This window comes from Rutidosis leptorrhynchoides, chromosome 3, assembly GCF_046630445.1.
Source record: "Rutidosis leptorrhynchoides isolate AG116_Rl617_1_P2 chromosome 3, CSIRO_AGI_Rlap_v1, whole genome shotgun sequence".
NCBI classification, from domain to species: domain Eukaryota; kingdom Viridiplantae; phylum Streptophyta; class Magnoliopsida; order Asterales; family Asteraceae; genus Rutidosis; species Rutidosis leptorrhynchoides.
Genome location: NC_092335.1, coordinates 68183870 through 68198338, shown reverse-complemented (window position 1 = coordinate 68198338; position 14469 = coordinate 68183870). Strand labels below are relative to the sequence as shown.

Below are 14469 nucleotides of genomic sequence, written 5' to 3'. Positions count from 1 at the left end.
ATATATTAATTTTAAAAACATGGTAAAAATAAAATTAAAAATCTTTTTGGCTTTTTATCCCACTTTTATCAATCAAATATTATCAAAAATATGCGCCCCTCTTTTCGGTAAAGTAATTTCGGTTCCAAGACCTAATTTAACTCATGACGAATTTTTGAAATATTTTGGGTTGATTGATTAAAGATATTTATACCTTAAGAATAAACGTTAAATTTCGCAGTGATGTAATAAATTTTTGAATGATATCAATAATTTCGGTCGCCAAACCTAATTTTATTCAATACCAATTTAATACTTTTTAGCGAACAAATTAGCGTTTATTATCAAAAGGTTAAAAAAAATAAAATAAAATAAAAACTGTACAAACATACCTGTGAAATAGATTTCTTAGTTATATGATCTATTCCATTCATAAGATAGTCGGTTTAATTGGTTTTCCATGGCTACATAGGCGTAACCTCGAGCATTCAGTGTCTTTTCTTCTAAACATATGAACGGTCCGTCTCTGCATAAAGTAACAAATTCGGTGTTTGAATAGGTTTGATTATTTGAACATTTACCTCCATGTGACCATTTTCCGCATTTGTGACATCTTTCTAGGTGTCGTGCTCTTCTTTTCGCTGCGGATTTTGATTTTCCTTTACCAAATTGTAACTTATTATCTTCGCATCTGGATTCTTTTCTAACTCCGTCCATTCTTTCTCTGATTACTGATACTATTTCACTCGGAAGTGTGTCATTATTACGTTTAGTGATCAAAGCATGTAGCATTAGACCATGGTTTAGTTCACAGGCAGTCTTCATTTTGTAAAAACCTAAAAAAAATAAAAATTCAGAATGGGGAGAGAAGACTAGTTCTTTAGGGTCTGCTAGGGAAAGACCATTCGGGTTCCATTTTCGAGAACTACACGAAAACAGACAATCTAACTCTAACAGAAATACATATTATCCTTTAAAGACTTGATTCTCCCCACACTTAGTTAGCTGTGGTGTCGAAATTGTGATTAACTTCGTTGTCAACTTCCATCGGACCATGTATGTAATGTTTAACTCTGTGACCATTAACTTTAAATTCAATCCCATTTGAATTTATTAATTCTATTGTTCCGTATGGGAAAACTCTTTTGACTATGAATGGTCCAGACCATCTTGATTTTAATTTTCCAGGAAATAGCTTGAATCGTGAATTGAAAAGAAGAACTCTGTCTCCTTCTTTAAATTCTTTTGAACTTCTGATTCTTTTATCATGCCATTTCTTCGTTCTTTCTTTATAGATTAACGAATTTTCGTATGCTTCATGTCTTAATTCTTCTAATTCGTTTAGTTGACTTAACCGTAGACGTCCAGCTTCATGTAAATCAAGATTACATGTCTTCAAAGCCCAAAATGCTTTGTGTTCAATTTCTACTGGAAGATGACATGCTTTTTCATAAACAAGTCTAAAAGGTGTGGTTCCAATTGGAGTTTTGTAGGCTGTTCTAAAAGCCCAGAGTGCATCCTCCAATTTAATGGACCATTCCTTCGGATTTGATCCTACGGTTTTCTCTAGAATACGTTTTAAAGCTCGGTTGGTATTTTCAACTTGTTCACTTGTTTGTGGATGATATGCGGTGGAGATTTTATGAGTTACTCCATATCTTTTAAGAACTTTCTCAAGTTGATTATTACAGAAATGAGTACCCCGATCACTTATTAAAGCTTTCGGTGTTCCAAACCTTGCAAAAAGACGTTTTAAAAAGTTGACTACAACTCGTGCATCGTTAGTTGGGAGAGCTTGTGCTTCCGCCCATTTAGATACATAATCAATGGCTACGAGTATATATAGATTATTATGAGATTTTGGAAATGGACCCATAAAGTCAATACCTCAAATGTCAAATACTTCACATACTTGGATGACATTTTGTGGCATTTCATCACGTTGACTTATTTTTCCGGCCCTTTGACAAGCATCACAGGATTTGCAAAGAAGGTGTGCGTCTTTGTAAATTGTAGGCCAATAGAATCCAGCATCATAAACTTTTCTTGCTGTTAGTTGAGGCCCATAATACCCTCCTGTTGGTCCTGTGTGACAATGGTTTAATATTTTACTAGCTTCATCTCCAAATACACATCGGCGTATTATTCCATCGGGACAACTTTTAAACAGATGTGGATCTTCTCAAAAATAGTGTTTTATATCCCTGAAGAATTTCTTTCGTCTTTGGTACGATAATCCTTTTTCAAGGAATCCACAAACTAAGTAGTTTGCATAGTCTGCAAACCATGGAATTTCTTTATAATCTATCTTCAATAGATATTCGTCAGGAAAGTTGTCTTGTATGGCCGATTCATTTAGAACTTCAAATTCGGGATTTTCAAGACGAGAAAGATGATCAGCGGCGAGATTTTCTGCTCCTCTTTTATCGCGGATTTCAATATCAAACTCTTGTAAGAGTAAGATCCAACGGATTAATCTTGGTTTAGCATCTTGTTTTGAAAATAGGTATCTAAGAGCAGAATGGTCGGTATAGACCACCGTTTTTGCTAGAACGAGATATGATCGAAATTTGTCAAAAGCAAAGACAATAGCAAGGAGTTCTTTTTCAGTAGCTGTATAGTTCGTTTGTGCTCCTTGTAACGTCTTACTAGCATAATATATAGGTTGAAATCGTTTTTCAATCCTTTGTCCTAAAACGGCTCCCATTGCAAAATCACTTGCATCGCACATTAATTTAAATGGTAGATTCCAATTTGGTGTTATCATGATCGGCGCATTAGTGAGTTTCTCTTTAAGAATATTAAAAGATTTGATACACTCATCTGAAAAGATGAATGGAACATCTTTTTCTAGGAGTTTATTCATAGGAGTGGCAATTTTAGAAAAATCTTTTATGAAACGTCGGTAAAAACCGGCATGCCCTAGAAAACTCCTAATTCCTCTAACATTGGTGGGATGTGGAAGTTTAGCAATTACATCTACTTTAGCTCTATCCACTTCAATTCCTTCTTTTGAAATTTTATGACCAAGAACGATGCCTTCTTTAACCATGAAATGGCATTTCTCCCAATTAAGTACTAGATTTGATTGTTCGCATCTAATAAGCATTCGTTCAAGATTAACTAGACATGATTCAAATGTATCACCGAAGACTGAAAAGTCATCCATGAAAACTTCCATGCATTCTTCTATCATGTCGTGAAAAATCGCCATCATACACCTTTGAAAGGTTGCAGGGGCGTTGCAAAGTCCAAATGGCATGCGTTTGTAAGCAAAAGTACCATAAGGGCACGTGAATGTGGTTTTCTCTTGGTCCTCGGGTGCTATTGGAATTTGAAAATATCCGGAAAATCCATCTAGAAAACAATAGTAACTATTTCCGGCTAATCTTTCCAACATTTGATCTATGAAAGGTAAGGGAAAGTGATCTTTTCTGGTGGCGTCATTTAATTTTCTATAATCAATACACACACGCCATCCTGTTACAGTTCTAGTAGGAATAAGCTCATTTTTTTCATTTGTAATGACAGTCATGCCACCCTTCTTAGGCACGCATTGAACTGGGCTTACCCATGGACTATCAGAGATTGGATAAATTAAACCTGCGTCTAGCAGTTTAATAATCTTTTTCTTAACTACATCTTGCATATTAGGATTTAGTCTTCGTTGGAGTTGCACAAACGTTTTATGACCTTCTTCCATAAGGATTTTATGTGTGAAATACGAAGGACTTATTCCTTTAATATCATGAATCTTCCATGCAATGGCTGGTTTATGAGCTTTCAACACAGAAATGAGTTGTGATTTCTCATTTTCAGTAAGAGAAGACGATATTATTACAGGTAATTCAGATTCACCATGTAAATAAGCGTATTCCAAATGGTTTGGAAGTGGCTTTAACTCTAATTTCGGAGGTTCTTCTATCGATGATTTATATCGATATCTGTCTTCTTCTTTTAGCATTTGAATTTCTTCTGTTGTTAGTTCATATCCATTAGCTATAAGTGTAGCTAACATTTCAGCTTCATCAATTGGTTCATTACTTTCTCCTAAAGAACATTCTCATGTTCCTTGTAATTCTGGAAATTCTTCTAATAATTCTGCATGTGCATCTCTAGTTTGAATATAATAACATGTATCATCTGCAGATTGGGGTTATTGCATTGCTCTATCAACTGAAAAGGTAACACTCTCATCCTTTATACTTAGGGTCAATTTCTTACCGAACACGTCTATCATTGCTTTAGCCGTGTTTAAGAATGGTCTTCCTAATATGAGAGGAACTTGAGAATCTTCTTCCATGTCCAGAACAACAAAATCTACTGGAAATACTAAAGTACCAACTTTAACTAGCATGTTCTCCATTATCCCTCTAGGATATTTTATTGATCTATCGGCTAGTTGTATGCTTATTCTGGTTGGTTTCAATTCTCCAAGGTCTAGTTTAGCGTATAGTGAATACGGCATTAAATTTATACTAGCACCTAAGTCTGCCAATGCTTCTATTGAACTAAGACTACCCAGAAAACATGGAATTGTGAAACTTCCTGGATCAGATAATTTTTCTGGTATCTTATTCAACAGCACTGCTGAACAATTAGCGTTCATAGTAACAGCCGAGAGTTCTTCCATTTTCTTTCTATTTGAGATTAGATCTTTCAAGAATTTAGCATATCTAGGCATTCCTGAAATCACATCAATGAAAGGAAGATTTACATTTATCTGTTTAAACATATCCAAGAATTTGGATTGCTCGGCTTCAAGTTTCTCTTTCTTCATTTTACTCGGGTAAGGAAGTGGTGGTTGGTATGGTTTAACATAAGGTTTAGCCTTAACTGTGTTATCTTTATTAACCTTTTCAACTACCGGTTCTTTTTCCTTATCTTGATCAGGTTGTGGTTCTTGTGGAGTAGGAATAGCTTCATCAGAAGTTACAGGTATTTCAGGTGGTTTAAGTGTTGTACCACTTCTTGTGGTAATGGCTTTAGCTGTTTCATTTCGGGGGTTAGCATTTGTATCACTAGGTAAACTTCCCGGTTTTCTTTCACCTATTAATCTTGCTAGGTTACTTACTTCTTGTTCCAGATTTTGAATAGAAGCTTGTTGATTTCTAAATGCTTGAGCATTTTGTTCATTGGTTTGTTTCTGAGATGTGAAAAACTGCGTTTGAGTTTCAACTAGCTTCGTCATCATATCTTCTAAATTCGGCTTTTTATCATCGGTTTGTTGTGGTGGTTTGTTTTGAAAATTAGGTCTTTGCTGATTGTAAGTATTATTGGATACTTGTTGATTGCTAGAACCTTGTTGGTTGTTGTATGGAATATTTCGGTTATAATTCTGGTTTTGATTGTAAATCGGTCTTGGCGGTTGATAATTATTCTGATAATTATTTCCAGGCCTTTGGTTTATATATGAAATATTCTCTCTTTGTTCCATTGTTAATTCAATACTGAGACAATCTTTTGTCAAATGTGGTCCTCCACACTGCTCACAACTAATTCGTATTGAGTGAATATCTTTAGTCATCTTTTCCATTCGTCTCTCGACAGCATATATCTTTGCGGAAATGGAATCTAAGTCATGGCTAGAATCGGCTCTAGCTGCTTTAGATGATCTAACAATATCTTTTTCTTGGTGCCACTCATGTGAGTGGGAAGCAGTGTTATCAATAATTTTGTAAGCATCAGTTTCGGTTTTCTTCATAATAGAACCACCAGCTGCTATATCTATGTCTTTCCTTGTAGTGATGTCGCATCCTTGGTAGAATATTTGTACTATTTGACAGGTATCTAAACCATATTGCGGACATCCTCTTAATAACTTTCCAAATCTTGTCCATGCCTCATATAGAGTTTCATTCGGCTTCTGTGTGAACGTAACAATTTCTGATTGAAGTCTTACGGCTTTAGATGCAGGAAAGAATTGTTTAAGAAATTTGTCAACTAAAACATCCCATGTATCGATCGCCCCTTCAGGTAACGATTCCAACCAATCTTTGGCTTCTCCCTTTAAAGTCCAGGGAAATAACATGAGATATATCTGTTCATCCTCCAATTCTCGGATTTTAAATAGTGTGCAGATCCTATTAAAGGTACGTAAATGTTCATTTGGATCTTCCTTCGGCACACCACTAAATTGGCATTGATTAGTCACCATGTGTAGAATTTGTCCTTTGATTTCATAATCTGGCGCATTAATGTCTGGATGAGTAATTGCGTGACCTTGGCCAGTGCGTTTAGCTCTCATTCGGTCTTCCATACTTAAAGGTTCCAGATTCTCCATAATTGAATTTGTTGAATCGGAATCACTAAAGGATTCTGATTTAATGGTTCGTTCCTCAACAATCTCTGTTTGAAGGATTGGTGGTTCCGGAGGAAAGTTTAGTGGTTCAGGATCTACGAATCGTTCCTGAATATTTTCCGGATTCTCAATTGTGAGGTCGGGTTCAAAAAATGGATTATCGGAAATTTGAACTGGAGTACTTGGTCGACTGGATGACGATTCTAAAGAAAAATCAACGGCAGTAATATTTGCTAAATGTCTTGATCTAGTTACAGGTGGTGAACGTACAAAAGGTGGTGAACGTCTTGCTCGGTGCATTCACTGAATATCCTATTAGTTTTTAAAAGGAAAGAAAAATTATAATAAGTTATCCAATCAATAGACTTTTCTGATTTTGCCCACGTTTCGAATAGCCAAAAGATGCAGCAGAGGGGCAGGATTCGTTTGGTCTCAATATAATTGAGGACTGTTTGGCTCCAATAACCCGGTCCACGTACAAATCCAACTATTACTACGAACCAGAAAATTTTGATGTCTATCAATTTAACTACTTAAAATAAATTTTCGTAATTTTAAGAAATTTAGATAAGAAGTAGAATAAAAATCTATGTCCTAAAACTAGAATAGCGAGAAATAAGAAAGAAAAAGAGCTCGTCGAAAAAGGTCGAAAAAGAAAAATGGTTGAAAAATAAAAGGTGACGGAAAAATAAAAGAAACTTATAAAACTTAAAAACACTTGACTAACCTAACCTTATTACTACAACTAACTTAAAATTATAATCGCAAATTGAGATTACTAATTGGAATGATAATTGATACATAGGTAAAAGTCGTCTAAAAATATTAAAGCTTACAGGAAAAACTAAATCCCAAATGGAAATAACTTAAAAAGGCGTCGCAAAATTCTAAAGCACCTAAATCTTAGTCTAAAGAAAAAGCACTTAAGGAATTCTACGGCAAAGCCTAAAAATCTAGAAGTAAAAATAACTATGGCAAAAACTAAGTTTAAAACTAAATATGAGCGAAAAATACAAATATTACGCTAAAACAATTAAAAAGGGACAAAATATAAAAATATACAAAAAGTTGTAAAAAGTACAATTTTTATAAAAATATTTTTTTTATATTATTTATTTATTAAAACTATTAATTTTACAATTTAATTAAACTTAATAAACTAAATATACAAATTAATTAAAACTTAAATTAAATACTAAATTAATTAAATATTTAACCCTAATACAAATTAATTAATAATAATTAATAATACTCCGTAATTAATGCAGATTAGGGTTCTGTGTGGCCCGTGTAAGACGGCTCCGCGACTTGCGGTATTCAAAGCATCAAACCCCGCGACTCGCGGGGTTCCAGAATTCAACTGACAGGTTATTTAATATTCGACGCGTTTTTTATTTTTTATTTTTTTTTATTTTCTGTTTTATATTTTTCTGTTTTATAATCTAAAATTTATATATAATAAAAACTTATATTTTAAAAACTAGAATAAAAATGGAACTACTTTATAATTTTGTAAATAAAAATCTTAAAGCTAGATTTATATATATATATATATTTTTTTTTCTTTTTTCGGTTTTTTATATTTATAAAATATATTTATAAAATAAATTAAATAAAACTTATATTTTTACAAACTAAAGAAACTTTATAAAACTTAAATATTTATCAAACTCCTAAAAATATTTATATTTTTGTTTTTCTTTTTATATTTTTGAATATTTAAAACGTATTTTTACAAAAGCGTATTTTAATAAAAGTAAACTAATTTTTTTTTTTTATATTAGCGTTGTGCTTCCGGCTTTTAAGAGTTCCCCGGCAGCGGCGCCAAAAATACTTGATATTTTAGCAGAGTAGTATATAAAATAGTTATTAATTTTAGCAGGAAATACTATTAAATACGATACATTTTTACACAAGATATTTATTTATTTAGAGAATGGATATACTTAAACCTTGCTACAATACTTATAGGCAGTGTACCTAATCGTACAGTAGTGTAGTTTTTAGTAAGTCCGGTTCGTTCCACAGGGAATCTTTTTAAACAAAGCTTAACGCTATATTTGTTTACTTTTATAAAAATACAAAAATATATATATATATATATATATATATATATATATATATATATATATATATATATATATATATATAAGTAATATTATTATTATAAAGGGGGTTTTTACCGTTTAATGACCGGTTTGTCGATTTTAAAACTTTAGTCGCAGTTAAAACCAAAGGTAAAATATTAAAAATAAATACAAGACTTAAATTAAAGCGTAAAGTAAATAACGATAATGAAATTGCGAATAATAAAAGTGCGATAAAATAAACTTGCGATAATTAAAAAGTACGATAATTAAAAGTGCAATTAAATAAAATAACAATAAAATGCGATAATTAGAAGTGCAATTAAATATAAAATAAAGGAAATTAAATATGAAATAAAAGAATTATGCTTATTTAAACTTCCGTAATCATGATGTTTGACGTGTTGATTTTAATTTTAAGCCCATGGGTTAATTGTCCTTTGTCCTGGATTATTTAATATATCCATACGGATTTGTCCATAATAGTCCATCAGTCATAAATATAAAGAGCGAAAGCCTTCGTCAAATTATTCTTATTCCCGAAGTCAAATATTCCAATTAATTGGGGATTCGAATTGTAACAAGGTTTTAATACCTTGTTTAATGAATACACCAGGTTATCGACTGCGTGTAAACCAAGGTTTTACTACTTTGTTAACAATTACACCAATTACCCTTGAATGTAATTCACCCCTGTTTCAACAAGTCTATTAACTATTAATCCAGTTCCGTGTCTGGTAAAATGAATAATTATTGGTATTTATAGATATCCCGCCCACCGTACCCAGTCAAGCGTATGTGGTTATATATAAATACGTCGAATTATAAGTTTGTATATTAAATTAACAAGGTATTGTTTAGTTAATATAAAACCCATTAATAGCCCATAGTCTAATTTCCACAAGTGTTGTTCTTTTATCCAAACCCCAATTATGGTACAAAGCCCAATTACCCAATTTTAGTAATTAGCCCAACATCATGATTACTTTGGATTAAATAAGCATAATAATAACTTAGCTACGAGACATTAAATTAAAAAGGTTGAACATAACTTACAATGATTAAAAATAGCGTAGCGTTACACGGACAGAATTTCGACTTACACCCTTACAACATTCGCTAACATACCCTTATTATTAGAATTAAAATTAAAATTAAAATTAAAATTAAAATTATAATATATATATATATATATATATATATATATATATATATATATATATATATATATATATATATATATATAATACGTTTTATGAGAGAAGAAGAAAAAGGATGGATTTTGCGATCAGAATTCGGTTGCTTTTATAGGGAGTTTCAGAAATTGGGGCTCCGCGACTCGCGGCATTTTTTGCCTTCAAACTCCGCGAGTCGCGGAGATTGAAATTACAGCTCACTCCTCTTGGAGTCTTTCTTGCTGACGGTTTATAATATATTATATAATATATAAATAATTATAAGAATTATTTAAATATTATATTATATTTATGTGCATAGTTGACTTGTAATTTTTAGTCCGTTGCGTCGAGCGTTGAGAGTTGACTCTGGTCCCGGTTCCGGATTTTCGAACGTCCTTGCGTACAATTTTATATTTTGTACTTTGCGTTTTGAATCTTGTACTCTTGTAATTTCGAGACGTTTCTTATCAATAATTGGAACCTCTTTGATTGTATTTTGTACTTTCGAGCTTTTTGGTCGTTTGCGTCTTCAATTCGTCGAATCTGTCTTTTGTCTTCACCTTTTATTATTTAAACGAATATCACTTGTAAATAGAACAATTGCAACTAAAAGCTTGTCTTTCTTGAGGAATAATGCTATGAATTATATGTTCGTTTTTAGCATTATCACTAACCGTGTATTAGGAAAGCAACACGTCCAGTATACTTGCTCCGTATATTACCTTTCGATAAACTACCGTCCGGTTGTAAAGGAAAGCGTTGAACAAGCAACTGTTAAGGCAATGTCCCCTGACATGCTTTTAATTATGGTCTATAACGTGTCGGATGCAATTACTATCCTTGGTAGAAGCAATAGTAAAGCTCACCCTTATAATTTTCCGGTCTGGCACAAGGTCCTGTCTTTGACCATGCTATGCAACCACCGTTCTTACGGTTGACACCCAATTTGGTTCAGGTGACCTAATGAATTCCAGGTGAATTCCTAGGATTTTTCGTTCAATGGTAATGAACGCATTGAAAATGGGTTTTCAGAAAACAAATCGGTTTGTAATTTTGATCAAAATATTTTCTCGTTCAAGCTCGAGTTTAGATATCATCGAATTCCATGAGTTTGTAATTCTCAATCTTTAAGATCAATCTCTAGGATTGAGTAATATCAGTCTTAAAAGTTGATTTTTGATCTTTTAAGGAGATTATCCTTTCTGGGGATCTGATTCATTAGTCTTATCAAGCTAATTTGCACGGTGCCCTCCCCATTTTACGAGACAGATCCTCTCATGGTTAGGATAAGTCTGACCACTTGGCGAACCTGTTTGATGCTGAGGTCCGTGGATTTCCAGCTGATTTTCGAGAAAACTTTTCAAGGTTTTTCGTAGACTCTACAACTGGTCTGGACGACAACTTCATGACCTAAATCAAGAAGCGCATTTATTTTTTGGAAGATTTACTTCCTTTTAATGATGGAATTGATTCATCGTGTAGATCCATCTTTCTTTCAAATATATTACAGTAAGTTGGGTAAAACGGATTAGATTAGTCCAAAGCAAAATTATCCTCAGTTATTTGTAAAAAAATATGTGATATATGTTTTAAATAACTTGGTAATTTTTCCCACACTTGGCTTTTATTTTCCTTTCTTTGCCTTTTTATTGTCCTCTATTCCATTTTAAATGAATTCTAACATTTTAGGTTGTTTCTCAATTTATATCCTTTCTGAGGTAACAATAATTTCGGTGTTAACACCTAGTTTTATCGTTCATAAATATGTATAAGCATGATTTTGAGTTCATTTAATTGAAAATTTTTACTAGAATTAGGTAGTCAGTATATAAGACTAGGGCTATTCTTTATTATCAGAGAGCACTAGATTCTAATACAACTACTGCTTTACTAGTATTTTTAATGGTAACCAAGTGTATAAGTCAAAATTTTTTTAAAATTTCGAAAGAATTTAACCCCTTCCCACACTTAAGATCTTGCAATGCCCTCATTTGCAAGAAATCAGTAACAATTTAAATTATTGAGGGTGATTAGCGTAGAAAAATGATTAAATTTTACCAAAGTTTCCAAACATATTGGCGTTTGTTTGTTGAATGATAAATGGTGCACATCATTTGTTCATTCTGTCTTGTTGTTACATCACATTTGTTTTTCGTTTTGTCGTCAAAAGTACTAGCTTTTGCTGAACTTAATGCCGGTCTTTGAAAATGCGCTGTTTTACCCTATTGTGTACAATTGACAATATACATACATACAAATATAAACATGCATGGTAATTTGAAATGGGACTTTAAATCCCACTTTCAAATCAAATATGAAATATTAGTATCAAATAATAAAAATATTAAACAATACATTAATGTATCACAATATCATATGTTTAAACATAAATAAAAATCATAAAAAGATAAAAATCATAGAAATCACCAACTGAACTATATCAATCTGGATAGGGGTTCCAGTTCATGTCGTTGTCCGGGTTCCATGCTTAGTGATAGGTGTACTGGTAGGCCTGGTTAGGGTCATAGAGAGTATATGGTGGTCTAATCTCGGGCTGGTGTGGAGGATAGTAAGCGGGTCGGGTTGGAACGTAGTGATCCTGAGGTGACAGTCGGCTCATAATCTGACGCTGATGATAGTCCCATCTATCATGCTGTCATTGCCTGGAATGCTCGTAATCATTCCGGACTTGCCACTGCTCCATCCGACGAAATCTCTCCGCGTTTGTCATATCTACCTCATCTATATGTTGGTAGACGTCAGTCATAGCCTCCCGAATGACATTCCTAATGTCATCCGCTTCCTCCATTTCCTCGTCTGAACCTCTCTCTACCTGAGGATGACTGCCTTCATAGGGTACTGCCTGGTTGTGTCTACTCTTTAATACCTTAGCACCCGCATAAACCCTCAATCTTAAAGGTTCAACCTGTTCCCTACATTCCAAAAGTGGACCCCCTTGATCCTTATCTACACTTAAATACTCTCCAATGAGAGTAACAAAAATACCTCCTCCAATAATTCCCCCTTCCTGTATTCCTTCAACCATCTTAGATAAATAAAAACCAACACAGTAAGGGATATTAACAAAGCCTCTTGGGTCTCGAATACACTTTAGGTAAAATAAATCATGTAAGGTCAATTTTTCCTTGTTGTGACTTCTCTGTGTAATCGAGTTAGCCAAAAATCTATGAATTATGCAAAGCTCGGCTTTGTTAATATGTAAATAGGTATGTGTTCCTGCCCGCCCAAAAATATTATAATTTGACATACGCCTCCAGACGGCGTTCGCATCAAAATTCCTATCTACCCTTTCACCACGATAAATCAAATTCATACAATCGGGTAGTAGTAATTCAGCGGGCGTATATATCTGCAAAGCCCTGGCCATGTCCAGCATGGATATCCTGTACATCCTACGGCCAAGTATAAATTTAAGAAAACTTCTATCATCTAATCTATCTACATCTACATTTAACGCTATAGTACTCATCAGCTCAACACACCATTCCTTATATACAGGTCTATGAATGGTGAATAAGCGTTCCCAATCAGTAAAAGAAGTGCTGCCATACCTTTGGATCAAATGCTGTCTAACTGAGTTAGCAAGTTGGACTCTTTCCAAAGGATTCCAATCAATTACCCTAGGCACCTCTACATCTTTCGTTACTAATTTGAATTTATTACTTTGATATGCCGGGTAATCTCTCCAGCTTCTATCGAATCTCAGATTAGGATGCAACGTGTATTCAGGAATCGTTGGGTATTCTACAGGCGGATGCATCGGAACTACTATGAATTCATTATCAAACTGTAGCGGATCATAATAAGGTACATGTTGATCAGGCTAATGTTGTTGTTCCTGTTGTGGTTCTTGTTCGGGTTCTGGCTCGTATTACGGTTCATATTCTGGTTTAGGTTCTTGTTGTGGTTGTCTAGATGATGATGAAGCACCAGCAGTATCGGTTTTCTGCAAAACACATTAAACACAAAATTTGTGCATCCAAATATGCATTAGTGTTAGCAAAATAACAACTTAAATTAACCACAATAACATGTTAAATCAAAATTAAACTTATACACATTTTCACATTTTTTACAATTCTACATTTTTTTCAAATTAGCAAATATGAAAATGTATACAAAGTTCATAAGCATTTAACTCAAATAACATGTCAAAATAGTCATAACTAGCAATTAAACAAGTCTCAAATGGCAATTATATCAAATTAATCAAGTTCATGAATTTTGTACCTACAAAGTCTACTTTAATATCCAAAAATCATGTTTACAATCATTGTTTGGATCATTTAGCTACCTAAACATGTTACACTACTTAATTTAGCAATAATTCATGACAAAAATCGGCCATAACCTGTTTATATCAAAAAGCCCCAAATTGCTCAAGAACACAAACCCTAAATTTCTAAAAATTTTGAAGTTTTTGGCTTCAAATCATGTTAAATAGCATCAATCTAGGTTATACATGCATAATATACTAACAATTTAACTCTAATTACACTAGAAATTAACAAAATTGCATTAGGAAAAATATTGGTAATTATCACAAAAACTAGGAAATTTTTAGAGTTTAGGGGTGTAATTTTTACCTTTTTGTTGAAAAATCCGAACCTAGGCATGATTATAGCGGATTGTAGGATGAAATTTGATGAAATTTGGTGAAAAAATGGTGAAATTTGAGAGTGTTTTGAGTGTGTTTCGCGTATGTGTGTGCGGTGGAGTGCAGAGCAGAAGCAGCGAGGTGCTTTCGTTTCTGGCCTGATTTTTGCCTCCATGCGATCGCATGGAGGTATAGTGAAAATCCCATGCGATCGCATGGGTCTGGTTTTTTTTTTTTTTTTTTTTTTTTTTTTATAAAACCTTACACTTTTAAAACATATTATTAATTAAAAATTAAAATTTTGTT

At 33.2% G+C, this 14469-nt stretch overlaps 1 protein-coding gene and 1 pseudogene across 1 annotated transcript in view; both read left to right on the top strand.

Moving 5' to 3' along the window:
• Positions 1-14469, top strand: part of LOC139896274 (28 kDa ribonucleoprotein, chloroplastic-like) — a 184794-nt gene that overhangs the window by 50429 nt on the left and 119896 nt on the right. The gene's annotated exons all lie outside the window — the stretch shown is intronic.
• Positions 1-14469, top strand: part of LOC139900061 (28 kDa ribonucleoprotein, chloroplastic-like) — a 176754-nt pseudogene that overhangs the window by 42481 nt on the left and 119804 nt on the right.